General features: G+C 33.6%; 1 protein-coding gene and 1 non-coding gene across 2 annotated transcripts in view; one reads left to right on the top strand and one right to left on the bottom strand.

The window, feature by feature from the left end:
* CNBD1 (cyclic nucleotide binding domain containing 1) overlaps positions 1-15,825 on the top strand; it is a 226,598-nt gene that overhangs the window by 151,505 nt on the left and 59,268 nt on the right. The window lies entirely within an intron of this gene.
* LOC126021232 (small nucleolar RNA SNORA51) lies at positions 14,777-14,908 on the bottom strand. Its single transcript, XR_007499824.1, has one exon. It is a non-coding gene; the product is annotated as a small nucleolar RNA SNORA51 (small nucleolar RNA).

Genomic DNA, 15,825 nt, shown 5'->3' with positions numbered 1-15,825 from the left:
ACGGCCTCATTACTGACTTAGTGTGATATTCTCTAGGTTCACCTGTTTTCACAGCTGGCAATATTTCCTGTTGTCTAAGACAATATTATCTGCATGTATGTATATGTATTTAAGTTTCTATACTTTGTTACTATAAATCCTACTGACATGAACAACAATGAACAACCTTATTTTGCCTTATGGACCTCATTTGTTTGCTTTTATTTTGTGTTTATTTTTTGTTTTGGGTCATGTACAGCTGTGTACCTTTAATAGTTCAGATTCTGTGCTCAGGGATCACATCTGGCAGGCTTTTGGGTACAATATTGGGTGCCAGAGATCAAACACAAGACTGATGCCAACAAGGAAATCATCCTACTCACTGGTTTATTTCTCTGGTCTCTGGGTTTTGTTTTTACTGTCTGACCTTTTTTGGTTTTATAGCAGAAAATATTTTGATCACATCAATGTCATCAAAAATTTCCCTGTGTTTTCTTTAGGGGTTCTAAACTCATGTTCACGGTAAGGTTTCTTTTTGTCTTTCTCCGATTCATTGAATCAAGTTGAATTTTTTGTTGTACAGAGATGGACTTTTTGGTTAAAGATTATTTTCTCTTTTTCCATGCAATTATGCATTTGTAATTTATTTAATTTTTTACATATTATTAAAATGGGTAAAACTGTGGATTTCTATATTTGGAGAAAGATTGAATCATGTTCAATTATACCTAGAAATCACTATCAGCAGTGTTCAAGAAACAATATGAGATGCTGGATAAGCAAGATTTACTGAATGCAAGCAAGTGCCTTATCCATTTATTAGCTCTCTAGCTTCAAATTTATGTTTTGTAATGTTCTGCAACTTTAACAAATTTATTGACTATCTCAAATGATTTCTGGTGCAATTTAGTATTCAGTGGATAAGATTACAGCACAATCAACAAATAACACCATATTAATTGTTTCCTTACAATTTTGCCTCTAAAAATTTTTCTTGAACTTTTTTAGTTATGATTTCCAGCATTACTTTGAATAAGGCAGGAGTGTAATCTTTGATTGTTTCTAATCTTAGAAGAAACCCTTTAAGTCATTCACCATTGACTATCTTGTTCACTTTCAAATTTGCATGTTTTTTAGCATGCCTTAGTTTTATACCTTATAATTTGATGTTAAATGTTATGTATTTTAAATACTTTATATTGAAATTATCATTCTTCTTTTATTCTACTAAATTATATTGTATCTAATATGTATACAGTCAATTATTCTTGCTTTTTAAGGATGATTTCTACAGAATAAAGAGCTATCACCTATAGAATTTGATATAAATTTGGCTTAATAATTTGAGATTTTTAATTATATTCTTTATGCCCACTAACATAGAAGGTCTCCACTTATCTGTCTATTATTTAATTATCTTCACCAATGTGTTTTTTATATATATAAAAGTCACCAATATTAGTGCTGGTTGCTATGAGACCACTCCTGGCTTATTCTACTTTGATGTACCACTGTTTCAGGCAGGATGCTTAAGGAAATGGATTTATGGAAATTTCTGGTTCATCTTTGGTATTCTCAAGGACCTCAGGTTGTGCTTAGGGGCCCATATGCAGCTGGGGTTCAATCTTGGGGATTCAAATTTGTTTGACATGAGCTCCATCCTGTTGATCCATATCCTCAACCCCTCTTATCATCATTTTAAATTTTCAGTTAATAATGAATGTATCTTTCTTTAAGTTTATGTTTAAGGTGAATAAGGTATTATTTGGTATACTTTTAAAAATAAAATCCCTTTTTCCTTTGTTATATCATATAATATAGGTATGTGGGGAGGTGGGGTGATTCCAAGCACTGACAGGTATCTCCCAGAGAATCTCAGTCTTCTGGGCTACTGGTTCAAACCAAGGTCTGATGATGCAGTGCTACAAAGTCCATGTTTACCTAGGTTCCAAAGTTGAATTTTGGGACCTTCAACTAACATGAGATGTATGCCTCTTTTTCTCCTCTTCTTTTTTCTGTTGATCTAAAGCAGAGGCTCCTTAACTTATTTTTCTTAATGCCTTGTTTTCAGAAAAGAAAACATTCAATGATCCTTCCATAAATCTGCCTTCTTTTAGCAAATGAACTTAAACTCTCCAAGTTATTTGTGCCAAAGTCTGGCACAAATCTATCTACTACCCATTTGGCATGGGGAGTATGCCTCTCTTTCTGAAAAACATGGCTCTAACACCACATGCACATGACAAAAGCAAAAATAACTATTGTGTATTAGAGTTTAGAAAAAAATATTTGTTTTTACTTCACAGAGTATTAAACATGGTAATTTTATAGGTTTCATTTTTCACAAGTAGGGCCTTAGCTGTCTTTACCTCATCCTGTTTACCATCTCTTGAGCTGGAAAAAATAGATGTTCACAAAGCAAATTTTATGATATTTAAGTTTTTGTATTTCCCTGAGTAAATTCATAGTTACAGCATTTCAAACTTTAATTATTAAAGCTCTGAGAGATTGAAAATCACCTTTATAATAGAAAACCTGCAAATAACTTGGATAACAGAAGTAAACATATTTATCTAATCTTTTTATTATGTAATATGTATTCTACTGTTACTCCATAAATTACGTAATATAATATATAATATAATTTAATATGACTTTCTGAAAACACAAGAAAAGTCTTCATTCTATGTAGAGCCTTATTTATTTTTATGTGAAATCTCATGCTTTTCTTTTTGTTGTTGTTATTGTTGTTTTGGCAACACTGGTGACTGGTGACGCTCAGGGGTTACTCCTGGCAATGTGCTCAAAAATCAATTTTGGCTTGGGGACCATATGGGACATAGAGGGGACCAAACTGTGGTCTGTTCTAGATCAGCCACGTGCAAGGCTAAACACTCTTCCACTGCGCCACCACTCATGTCAAAAACCCTTTGTGTTTTTCTTCATACACATTCCAGTATGGCAAAATATATGATTGATCTAAAATACCTTTTTTCTTCTTGTGAATATTGTTAGTTGCACACACAAACTTGTTTTGACATGATCATTTTATGTGCCAACAAGTAGGGCAAATACTTTTTTTTTATTTTTTTTAGTTTTTGGGTCACACCCGGCGCCGCTCAGGGGTTGCTCCTGGCTCTATGCTCAGAAATTGCCCCTGGCAGGGTAGGGGGACCATATGGGATGCCGGGATTCGAACCACCTTCCTTCAGCATGCAAGGCAAACACCCTACCTCCATGCTATCTCTCCGGCCCCGAGACAAATACTTTAAATGTAACCACTATATATGATCCCTGAGCACAGAGCCATGAGTAAAACCTGAACACTTCCAGGTGTGACTTACTCTATAAAAGCAAAACAATGGTATAGTTAAGTATATAGAAGTTATGTATAACTATATAAAAGTTTGCTTTTATATAAATACATTATATATAAATAAAAATGTAATATAGAAGCATATTATATATAAATCATAGATTTTTATATTATATATCTTATATAATTTCTATCTTATTTATTTTATATTGTGTATTATATAATAACATATATTAGATAGTAGATATTTATATTTAAGTAGTTAAGTATAGATAAAAGAAAACTTTTAGAAATTTAGAACTTATAAATTTATAACGTAATAACTTTTGTAAGTTATAACTATATCTAACATATATTGTATAGTTAAAGTTAAATATAGCTAAAAGAAAACTTTTTAATTCAAATCCAAATGGCAAAGAGAGGTAGCCTCACACCTTTGAGAATACATAAATGAAAGTGCCCAGAGCTAGTGATATTTTTCAAGTGTGGATTACAGGTCTGGGTTTTGAGGTCTCTACCATCAGTTTGTGGCCCTGCATGGTCCTTAAATACTATTTGGTAGAACCCTGAGGGCCACAGAACACGATGAGCCAAATACTATGTTGTTCGTTTCTGAGGACTCATAGTAGCCCCACCACACACTTCTGGCACAGTGCTAGTGGCATGGTGCTTTTAAAAAGTAAATTTAAAGTAATGAAATAAAAAGTTCTAGAACAGTGAGTTCAGGTGTATCTGGGGAAAACAGGGAGATTTTATTATTGTTAGTGAAAAAAAAAAATACTAGTCCAGGTTCTGTGGTAAATAGTATGGAGATTTCTTAAAAATAAATTACCATAAGATCTAGAAATTCTAATCCTAGGTTTCAACTCACAAAACACAAAAGCACTAAGATATAGGTGAACTATATCATTCACTTAGTGTCATTTACTATAGCCAAGCCATGGAAACTTACTCAAAAAACCAGTTGCAGATGAATGTTTAAATATTTATGGTATATGTATATACGTATATATTTTTTGTTTTTGTTTTTGTTTTTGGACCACCTCTAGTAGTGCTCAGAGATTACTACTGGCTCTGAGCCTAGAAATAGCCCCTGGCAGGCTCTGGGGATCGTATGGGATGCCAAGGCTGGAACCCAGGTCTATCCTGAGTCAGCTGTATACAAGGCAAATGCCCTACCACTGTACTACCACTCTGACCCTGAAAAAAATCATTTTCAAAGTAAATAAATTCAAAGAAACTTTTTTAAAAGAAAGCAACACATATAATTAACTTTCTTTGTGATGAACATTTTAATAAATGCTATATACTATGTGTAATGTTGAATTCATTAGAAAACTATATTTAAGAATTATCTATAGAAAGGTAGCACTCATAAACATAAATGCCCATACAGATAAAGACTTTTTACAACAGTACTTAAAAGAACAAGCTGTGTCCAGGATGAACTGTTTTTATAATTTTGGTAACATGGTCCAATTGTCTTAATGTTTATCGTTTTAACACATGCAATAACTGTACCTCACCATTACTATGGTACATAAGTCTCTGTCACTATTCTTCTGTTACTTCTAGTTTGACTCTTTTTATTCCTCCTCACTTGGAAAAATTATATATTTAATCCAAGGTTAAACATTTGTCATTCTTTTTTTCTATATATTTCTTTGTTTAGCTTCTCAATAGGTCGCAGATAAATGAGATTGTCTAGTATTTTCTTTCTCTTATGACATACTTTATTCAACATAATATCCTCCACTTCCATACAAGTTGGAAGTTTTCATCATTTTTATAGCCATATTGGATTAATTTATGTATACATACTAGGACTAGTTTCTTGTTTATAGTTGGGTTCCACGTACTCAATACTGCAATTAGCACTGTCATGAACACAGGCATGCATTTATTTTTTCAAATTAATAATTTTGAGTTCTACGTTAGATGCTAGCAAAAGGAAAGAGATCATATGAAATTCTATCTTAGATATTTAAAGAGTCTCCATACTGGAGTCCCCATATTGTTTTCCATAAGGTTGAGCCAAACAACATCCCTACCAAAACTCAAAGAGGGTCTCTTATTTATCTCATTTTCAACACTGGTTGATTCCAGTTTAAGAGGCAGTTCCTGACTAATTTGCACATATTGAGTAAAGGAAATGGGTCCCACATATACTCAGCAAAGATATGAAGCTCACCACAAAGAGTTAAAGAAATAACTACACTAACAACTACCATGACAATGTTAATAAGTGAGAGAAGTAGAATGCCTATATCCAATACAGGCAGGAGGTGGAGGAGGAAGAAAATGGGGGGGGGCATTGGTGGTGGGAATGTTGTACTGGTGAGGGGGTGTTCTTTTTATGAATGAAATCCAAGTATAAACATTTTTTTAATCATAGTGCTTAAATAAAGATATTACTTTTAAAAATGAAGCTAAACTAGAAAGAACTTGACAGAACCCTAAAAGTCAAAGTAGAAATAAAGTTCCAATAGTGTGGGATGTTTAAATAATCACTGATTATAGATATTATCTGGTGATATGTGGTACCTGGTACAGAGTCTGAAAAAATGAGACAGACTACTGACTCTTACTTAATAGCAACTTTATTATTCCTTCTGCTTTTTCAATTTGTCCTATTTTCTATTCTATGTGACCAGATCTATGTGGATATTGGCAAAGGTTGTCAATTAAGAGAGCTGAAAAAGATTAGAAAAACAAATGGAAACCAAACTAAAGATGTTTTTCTAGTATAAGGAGATAGAAGCTGAATATTAGCATAAGAAAACCAAGAATGTTTGCCTGTTAGAAAGAGTCAGAAAAGCCAGATAAAGAGACACAGCCAGTTAAGTTCATAAGAAAATCAAGGTATTTTAAACTTGGTCTAATTGTAATGATAAGGTCCATATGGGCATATGTTGAAAAATGATGAGATTCATCTGGTCATGTGTGTGCCAGGCTCCATGTCACTTTGGGGGAGGTTGTGTCTGAGAGAGTTGCCTTATTTTCCAGAATGTTTTTATGGATGACCATATTGAGCATGATGGGGTTGGGTCATGCTGGACTCCAACAATTGCTATTTTGGGCTCCTTCCCTTTACAATGAAATCCATGCATGGAATTCTTTTTATTTCCTACCTGATTGTAAAATCCCCCCAAGGACTGTTTGTCCATTTCCAACCCCAGGTGAATGAGTCTGAATCAGGGTCGCACATAAAATAATCCAGACCAGACTGAAGGAAATCTTCCTAGTATGTAGTACCCAGTGCCTGCCAGAACTACTGTTTTTATTGAGTATAGAGACCACCCCTAGGTGGGGCTTCTATTCTGAGCCTGTCCCACCCAGGTTTACATATAAGACAATCTTCGTTTTGAGTAAAATCAATTTGTAAACAAATAGATAAAAGAAACCAGGGATAATCTTTGTTTATATCTTATGTCTATTTGAGCATTTTTAAAATGGTTTGACAAGTAAAGGAAGTAGTTAAATAGTTGACAATAAAATTTCACAACTAAGCTAAACTATTTGATCTGAGGAGGAAAGTTGTTTCTACTGTATATTTCTTTCTTTTTAAAAATAAACTTAGTTGAATACTAACTGCAATTAAGTTTTATTAGGTGATACATTCTTTGTTGACTCTATAAGTATTAAGTTTTTCCTTCTCAATAGCAGAAATAATATGATATTAAGTATTTTTTATTCAGGTCTTAGTGATATGTAACTCACATTTATCCTATTAACTATGTATTTTTAACATAATTGGTAAGAATGTCTTCAAAATAATACACGAATACACACACATGTATATTCCCATATATGCACACACATATAAAATATATTTAACACTGTGCTTGAACCAGGGGACCAGTGAACTAAAATATAAAAAGAAAATGCTCATTGTCTTTGCTTGTTACAAGGATAACAATGCAATAACTAATTATACAAGATGACACTGAAATACCACATAACAGATTATAAGAGTTAATTTCTTAACCATGGTTATTACTATTTTTAATGTTTTTATGTTCTATTCCTCATTTTATCATCATCATAGTATTTGGTGTCAATAGCGTGGCAAGCTTCTCTTATGTAATCTATGTAGCACGGAGTTCATCATCCATACTTCCTGTGGTGTATTACTGAACACCAGTCAAATTTATTTTATTGCTCCCTTACATAAAATAATTCAATCCTATCTAGGCACTTGCAAGATATATTTAGAATCCTTTTCATATATTTCAGGGCACTTCATTTAGAAGTTTAAATCCCTGATGCAGCCTTTTGGTTAGTCTTGAAAAACTCCACGTAGTTCATGGAAACTTAATATTGTCTCATTCTTTACCACCGTGTACTATATTCCTTATGCTGGGAATAGAATGTTCCTTAGTGTTTTCTTTATAGTCTCTATGAATTGAGAAACTTGTATTTCTTCCACCCAATATTTTTTTTCACTCTGTGCCATGAGTTATTGAATACTGAATAGATTCTAATATTGACTATATTCTAACTTTGTTCTGCTACTTTTTGTCATATATTTTACTTTTATTTGTTTTGAGCTATTGTTTAGATTCAAGTATAAACTCATTGTATTTTATTCTTAAAATTTCTTTATAAATATAATGATCAATATAGATACAGAGGTCACTTAAAACAAACATATATATATATATACATGAGATTGGGTTATTGAAATTAGGCAAAAGAATGAATAGAAGCAAATAGAAAAAGTAGTCATTTTATGGAGAAATATATATATGCTATATATATATATCGAGATAGAGAGGCCTTTCAATTAATTTTACTTAGACTACAGTTATAGATCACTAATCTAGTTTGACAATATTATATTTAATTGTTAGAAACAACCATAAAAATTCATATTCTTTAAGAATTTAAGAAGGGGACCAAAGAGACAGCATGGTGGTAGGGCATTTGCCTTGCATGCAGAAGGATGGTGGTTCGAATCCTGGCACTCCATATGGTCCCCTGAGTCTGCCTGGAGCTATTTCTGATTGTAGAGAAGAAGAAACCCCTGAGTACTGCTGGGTGTGGCCAAAAAAACAAACAAACAGAAAAAAGAATTTAAGAAGGAATTGTGTGCACTTAATTGCATGTGCTTTAGGAAGCATAATCTGGAAGTTCACGTCATAATCATTCACCTTCTAGTTATGGTTTAACTTATGATTTATTAATCATAAATATGATTTAATACTTTAATGTCTGATTTTATGTACATAGACAGCTAAACTTTATAACTTTTTGACATAGGCTAAATCCCTGGAAAAACTTGACATATTGAGTTCAATATATCAGCCATATTGAGGTAGTTCAAAGTGCCATTGAAAAAGGTCTATAAAAGTGATATGGAGATTCCTCCAAAAACTGGAAATAGAGCTCCCATTCAATCCAGCTATACCACTCCTAGGGACATATCCTAGGAACAAAAGAATACAATACAGAAATCCCTTCCTCACACCCATGTTTATTGCAGCACTATTCACAATAGCCAGACTCTGGAAACAACCAAGATACCCTTCAACAGATGAATGGCTAAAGAAACTGTGGTACATATACACAATGGAATATTATGCAGCTGTCAGGAGAGATGAAGTCATGAAATTTTCCTATACATGGATGTACATGGAGTATATCATGCTGAGTGAAATAAGTCAGAGGGAGAAAGATAGATGCAGAATAGTCTCACTCATCTATGGGTTTTTAAAAAAATGAAAGACATTTTTGCAACAATCCTCAGAGACAAAGAGAGGAGGGCTGGAAGTTTCAGCTCACTTCATGAAGCTCACCACAAAGAGTGGTGAGTGAAGTTAGAGAAATAACTACACTGAGAACTATCATAACCATGTGAACGAATGAGGGAACTGGGAAGGCTGTCTAGAGTACAGGTGGGGGTGGGGAGGTGGAGGGAGATTTGGGACATTGGTGGTGGGAGTGTTGCACTAGTGAAGGGGGGTATTCTTTACATGACTGAAACCTAACCACAATCATGTCTGTAATCAAGATGTTTAAATAAATATATTATTATAAAAAGAAAATGGTCCATAAAATACATAAATTATATAAATAAAAAATTAAAAATGCAATCTATGTCTTCTTAAATTACCAATGACATGTTTCAAATAAGTACAAAAATTCTAAAATTTGTTGGAAAAGAGATACCTGCATTGCTAAAGACATCTCTAAGAAAAAAAGAGTAAAATCAGATTTCCACACGTCTGGACTCTAAATTAATTGACAAGGAATTCTTAACCAAAATATTCTAGTCTGAGAATATAAAACAAATAAATTCCAGGGGAATACAACTGAGAATCTCAAAATAATAGACTTTCTTATGTAAACAGTTTATGTAACTAAACAGTTACTGTGAAGAAAGAAAAGTTTGAAATTATGGGAATGGCAAAGACTGATAACCACACACAAAAGCAAAATGAAGCTAGATCATTGCTTCATATGACATACAAAATAAACTCACTGGATTAAAGACTGGAACATAAAACTTGAAATTATAAGATGCAATAAAGAAAAACAGGCAAAATAATTCATAGTTGTGATTTCTTTTTATTTGAGGTTTAGATTCTAACAACCACAAAAATAAAAACAAAAGTAAAGAAATGTGGCCATGTGAAATTAAAAGGTTTCTATGCTATAAAAGGACCCACTACAATAATAAAATGATATCCTATGACTAGAAGAAAGTTGTAAATCATGCATCTGACAAGGGGACAAAACACAAACACAAAACTTTTGTGACTCAACATCAAATAAACAGTGGTTTAAAAAATAATATCTGACTAGACATATTCCCCAAGAAAATATACAGTTAGCAAACAGACAAAAATCTATTCATTATCACTGATTATGAATAGATTACAAATAAAAACACAATGAAATATCATCTAATATCTGTGAGATTTAGCAATATCAAAATACTGGAAACAATAAGTTATGGCAAGTGTGTAAAGAAAATGGAGTTATCCTTTCCTCTTGGTGGGAATGTTAAATTATTTTAGCCTCTGAAAAACAGTATTGAGTGTTTTTTTAAACTAAAATTGGAAAGACCACATTGCTCACAATAGTCAAGAAAAAAATAACGGTTTTGTTTTGCTTTGGATTTTTTTGTTGGCCCATACCTCACAGTGCTGAGAGTTTACTCCTGGCTCTGTGCTCAGGGACTATTTCTGATGAGCTCAGTGGACCATATGGGGTGCCAGGAATCAAACCCAGGTCATCTATGTGCAAAACAAACACCCTATACTCTGTACTCTTGCTCAGCACCAAAAAAGAACTAAATGACTAATTTTGTTGCATATTCTCAATGGCAAACATGCATCTATTAAAAAGACAAAAAATTTGGACTGGAGCTGTGGTGTGGAGTCATAAGGTGTCTGCTTTTCTGGCGCTAGCCTAGGATGGACCCTGATTCGATTTCACAGCATTCCATGTGGTCCCCCAAGCAAGGAGCAATTTCTGAGTGCATAGCTAAGAGTAACCTTTGAGCTTCACCAGGTATGGCCCCCCCAAATAAAAAAAAATAAAAAAAGACTAAAACTTTGCTTTTTTCTGCAACAGTGATAAATATTTGAATGACAGAAGGTGGAGGGAGGACAATTCGGTGATGGGAATTCCCCTGATTTTATGTTAATATGTACCTAAAATATTATTGTCAATGATATGTAAGCCACTATGATTAAAATAAAAATTATATTTAATAAAAAATAAAAAAGAAAGACATTAAAAAAAAGAAAAAAAGTGCCAATAGATATTACAGGGTTTAAAGCCTGACTTTGCTATAGCCAACCTAGATTCAATTCCTAGCACAGAATGTGATACCCATACGATGGCCTGGAATGACCCCTAAGCACAAAGCCAGGAGTTATCCCTACGCACATTAGGGTATAACCCAACCTTTCCCTCCAAAAAAGTGCCAAATAGATATAAAGATAGAAAGAATATAAATGGAATATAATAGATTCAGAAAGAATATCAATAGACTTGTCAACTAAATATAATACATGTACCATGTTTGGATCACGATTTGAAATGTCAACTTGGAAAGAGACACCTTTTATGTAATAGAGAAGGAAAAATATGGATTTAGTCATAGATAACATTAAATTATATATTTTGGGGCCGGAGTGGTGGCACAGAGTGGTAAAGCATCTGCCTTGCCAGCGCTAGCCTAGGACAGACCTCGGTTCAATTCCTAGGCGTCCCATATGGTCCCCCGAGACAGGAGCGATTTCCGAGCACATAGTCAAAAGTAACCCTACAGTATCACTGGATGTTGCAGGGAAAAAAAAAAAAGAAATGTTATTTTGTTTTGGTTTCATTATTTTCTTACATTTAGATTTTGTTGTATATTACTATAGTTATTAACACTCATGGTTGTTTTATTTCAAACGAGATTAATGTTGATCAGTGAAACAATCGGTCTTCTTAGAATTCATTTTGAATATTCTAGAAATATATGTGGGAAAGTTTCCATAAAATAAGAAATGGCAAAGGAGGGGAGATATGGGATGCATGCTGGGAACAGGGGTGGAGAGAGAACAACATTTGGTGGTGGGAATGCCCCTGATTCAATGTCACTATGTACCTAAAATACTACTGTGAATGAATTGTAATTCACTTTGGTCAAAATAAAAATTATTCATAAAAAATAAAAAAAGAAAAGACAAATTACTAGATTTTTTATGCACACGAACTGTAAGAAACAAGACAATTAGAGAACAAACAAAAGTAAATCAGAAACTGCAAGAGACATCAGAGTTACAGGAGAAGACATTGAGAATTGGGAACAATAGACAGTAATTCAAGAGATGGTGTTGGCATGTGGCCAACTCAGGTTCAATCCCAAATACCACATATAGTTCCCCAAGAATATTGCTAGGGGTGTTCCTGAGCACAGAAGCAGGAGTAGTCACTGAGCACTTTTAGATGTGGCTATAAAAAAAAACCCTGTTATTAGAGCATTGTACTGGTTGAAGCATCATATAATATATAAAACATATACGTTTCTATATATACATCATAGATTTGTGTACACTTGCATATATGTATAGGCACTAGTATTTAATACTTACTATACAGTATAAGTTTTGAATTTTGAAAATATTGGTTATTACATATATATTGAAGTATAAAAATACTAAGTTAAATCAATCAGAAATTGAATATAAAAATAAAGTAGATAGCTAGAATTATGTTTGCTATTAGAATCGGTAGAAATAATGTCTGGGGGAAAATACTTCTTTTACTTCTTTATTTTTTATATAGGTTTCAGAATTTAAAACACTATTAATAAAGCTCCAGCAAGAGGGGTTGGAGTGGTGGCACAAGCGGTAGGGTGTTTGCCTTGTACTTGTTGTCCTAGGACAGGCCGCGGTTCTATCCCCTGGCTTCCCATATGGTCCTCCAAGCCAGGAAGGATTTCTGAGAGCAGAGCCAGGAGTAACCCCTAAGCATCACCAAGTTTGGCCCCAAAAGCAAAAAAAAAATAAAACAAAATAAAGCTCCAGGAATATAATATTGCAACACCACACCCACCAGCAGAGAGTTAGGGTCCTTTTACCCCCTCACCCTCTCTCTACTCTATTCTCTATGTAAACTCACTTTTAAAGGTTGATTCTGAGGGTCTGATGCTATAAACCACCTGCTATTCCCTCACTATGTTTTCTTCATATTCAAAATATGGTATGTTCTCTTGATAAAATTTATAACCTCTTGCTCCATACAAATAATAGCAAATTGCATGATTTCATAGTTCTTAGAGCTGAATATTGTCCCATTGTGTTGCTTGTTTATATTGGCTGTTGTGAATACTGTTACAATGCATACAGGAATGAAAATGTATTTTTGATATAGAATTTGATGTTCTAAAGGGATATCTCATTTTTTCCTTAGCATTTCTCTGATAAGTAATGAAATAACTTTTCATATACCAATTGACTATCTGTATATTGAGGAAGCATTTATTCAGCTATTCTCCTATATTTTGCCTGTCCATAAATGTTCATTTTTATAACTATTTTATGTAAGCATGGTGGTTAGTTTTGTTAAAAATTGTTCATGATTGAGTTTCAGTCATAGAATGTACACCACCCTTCACCAGTGCATATTTTCCACCATCCATGTACCTAGTTTATCTCCACCCTCTATATTCCTATTCTATTTTTTGAGGGTGTTTAGGATATTTTGTTCTTATGTTTTGCTAGTTCTTTGCACATCTTGAATTTCAGTTCTTTGTCAGATGCCTTTTCCTTTGGGGTCTTTTTATTCTAGCCATCAATGCTTTTGCAGCATAGCAACTTCTTAATTTGATTTATTCCCATTTATTTATTTTTTATTTGAGTTGCTTGGCCAATAGAAATTTATTAGAATTCATAGTAATTAAGACAGCATAGTGGGGGGGGCAGAGCAGTAGTAACACAGTGGGTAGGGCTCTTCACTTGTGCAAGACAAATCCGGGTTCTATCTCTGGCATTCTTTATGGTCCCCTGTGTATTATCAGGAGTGAATCCTGAGTGTAGAACCAGTAGTAACTCATGAGCATTGCCAGCTGTGACCAAAACAAAATAAAGCTAGGCAAAATACAGTATGGTACTGGAAGAAATATAAATTTTGAAAAATAATTATTTTTATAATTTAATTATTTTTATTTAACATAATTATTTTCTAAAAGTTGTAAATTGACACAAAGGAACATAAATATTTTATATGTTTGAAGAGTTTGTTAAAGTAACAGAAATTCCCCGATAAGCTTGTCAGTTGCTACTGATGGTGCTCCTATGATGAGAAGGTTCTATAAGGTTTTATTTTTTGAATGTTTACAAAGTGCTATAATTTTTTTTAGTTTTGGATGTTTACAAAGTGTGGTTACAAATATATATATCTGCTTCCGAGTGTGTCATTTATGTCAACCTTTAGTTGACAAAAATGAGTGAAATGACATTTACACTTTGTCATTAAATCAATCAACAAAATCAGAAGCAATTTATTGAGTGATGAATTATTTGTAAAACTTTGTATTGAAAATGATGAAGTAACTTGATACTCATGGAATTTTACTTGCTGCCAAAAGCTGCTACTTGGATTGAATTTATAAACTCTAGTTTATAAAATAGTTCATAGTTCAGTGCTAAAGTTTCTAGAAAGCAAAAACCATGCCTCTGGAGCTAAGTTCTTCAATTTCAAAAATGGCATACTAGTTAAACAAGATTTTTAAAATTAATTTAATAAAACAGCATTTTAATTCCAAGGTAATGTGCTGAATGTCATCAAAGTAAAAATTGCTATTTTTATGCTTGTAGCAAAACTTTTATTCCATTTATATTTGTGATGATGGTGATCTACTCAGATTCCAAATCAACAATTCGAAAACATGCTAAGGGCTTGCTTTACCCGTTGTCACCATTCGAGATTATCCCTTCTAACAAGAAACAATGGAAAGATAGTCCTAAAAAAGTTTAAGAATAAAAATACAATACAATACAGACCAGGGAAAGGGCCTGTGTTGAAGTGTATATGGGGTGCATTTACTGTACCTTCTCTTTCTATACCGTCAGTGTAAAGAACACAGCCTGTTGTAAGAATTGGGAGGTCTTTCCTTTTCCTTTTTTTTTGATTTTTTAAAATATATATATAAGATATATACATACATACATATATACATACCCATGTTTCATTAAATCTGATAGTGCAAATACAATACAGTGTTTTTTGTCCATATACATAAACTGCTTTTACAGTCAGACTTTGTTTGTTTGGTTTTTGGTTTTGGGTTACATCCGGTGGCCTTCAGGGGTTTCTCATAGCTCTGTGTTAATGAACCATGGGTATGTATGTATGTGTGTGTGTGTATATATATATATATATATATATGTGTGTGTGTGTGTGTGTGTGTGTGTGTGTGTGTGTGTGCAACATTCCCATGACCAATATCCCAAGTGTCCTTCCTCCCCACCCCACAGTGGCCTGTACTCTAGACAGGCTTTCTACTTCCCTCATTCAGTCACATTTTGTTATGATAGTTCTCAGTGTAATTATTTCTGTAACTGCACTAAATCGTCCCTGTGGTGAGCTGCATGGCGGGAGCTGGACCCTCCAGTCCTCCTCTATTTTGTCTCAGAGAATCATTACACAAATGTTTTTCATTTTTCTCAAAACCCATAGATGAGGGAGACCATTCTGTGTTGTGAATTGGGGGACAAAAAAATAATTTTGAACATTTTTTAAGTGTAGACATAGACTAATCTTCAAATTTATCAGAGGAGCAACAATGACAATGCAAACTTTAAAGTGAAATTGAAAGGCAGCTACTAAGCGGTAAGATGTTTGCCTTGCACACCACCAATACAGGATGGATGGTGGTTCGAATCCCGGCATCCCCTATAGTCCCTTGTGCCTGCCAGAGGCGATTTCTGAGCACAGAGCTAGGAGAAACCCCTGAAGGCCGCCGGATGTAACCCAAAAACCAAAAACCAAACAAACAAAAGTCTAACTGTAAAAGCAGTTTATGA

Source organism: Suncus etruscus, chromosome 10, assembly GCF_024139225.1.
Source record: "Suncus etruscus isolate mSunEtr1 chromosome 10, mSunEtr1.pri.cur, whole genome shotgun sequence".
NCBI lineage: Eukaryota > Metazoa > Chordata > Mammalia > Eulipotyphla > Soricidae > Suncus > Suncus etruscus.
The sequence above is the reverse complement of the archived record's forward strand: the minus strand, read 5'-3'. Positions and strand labels throughout refer to the sequence as shown.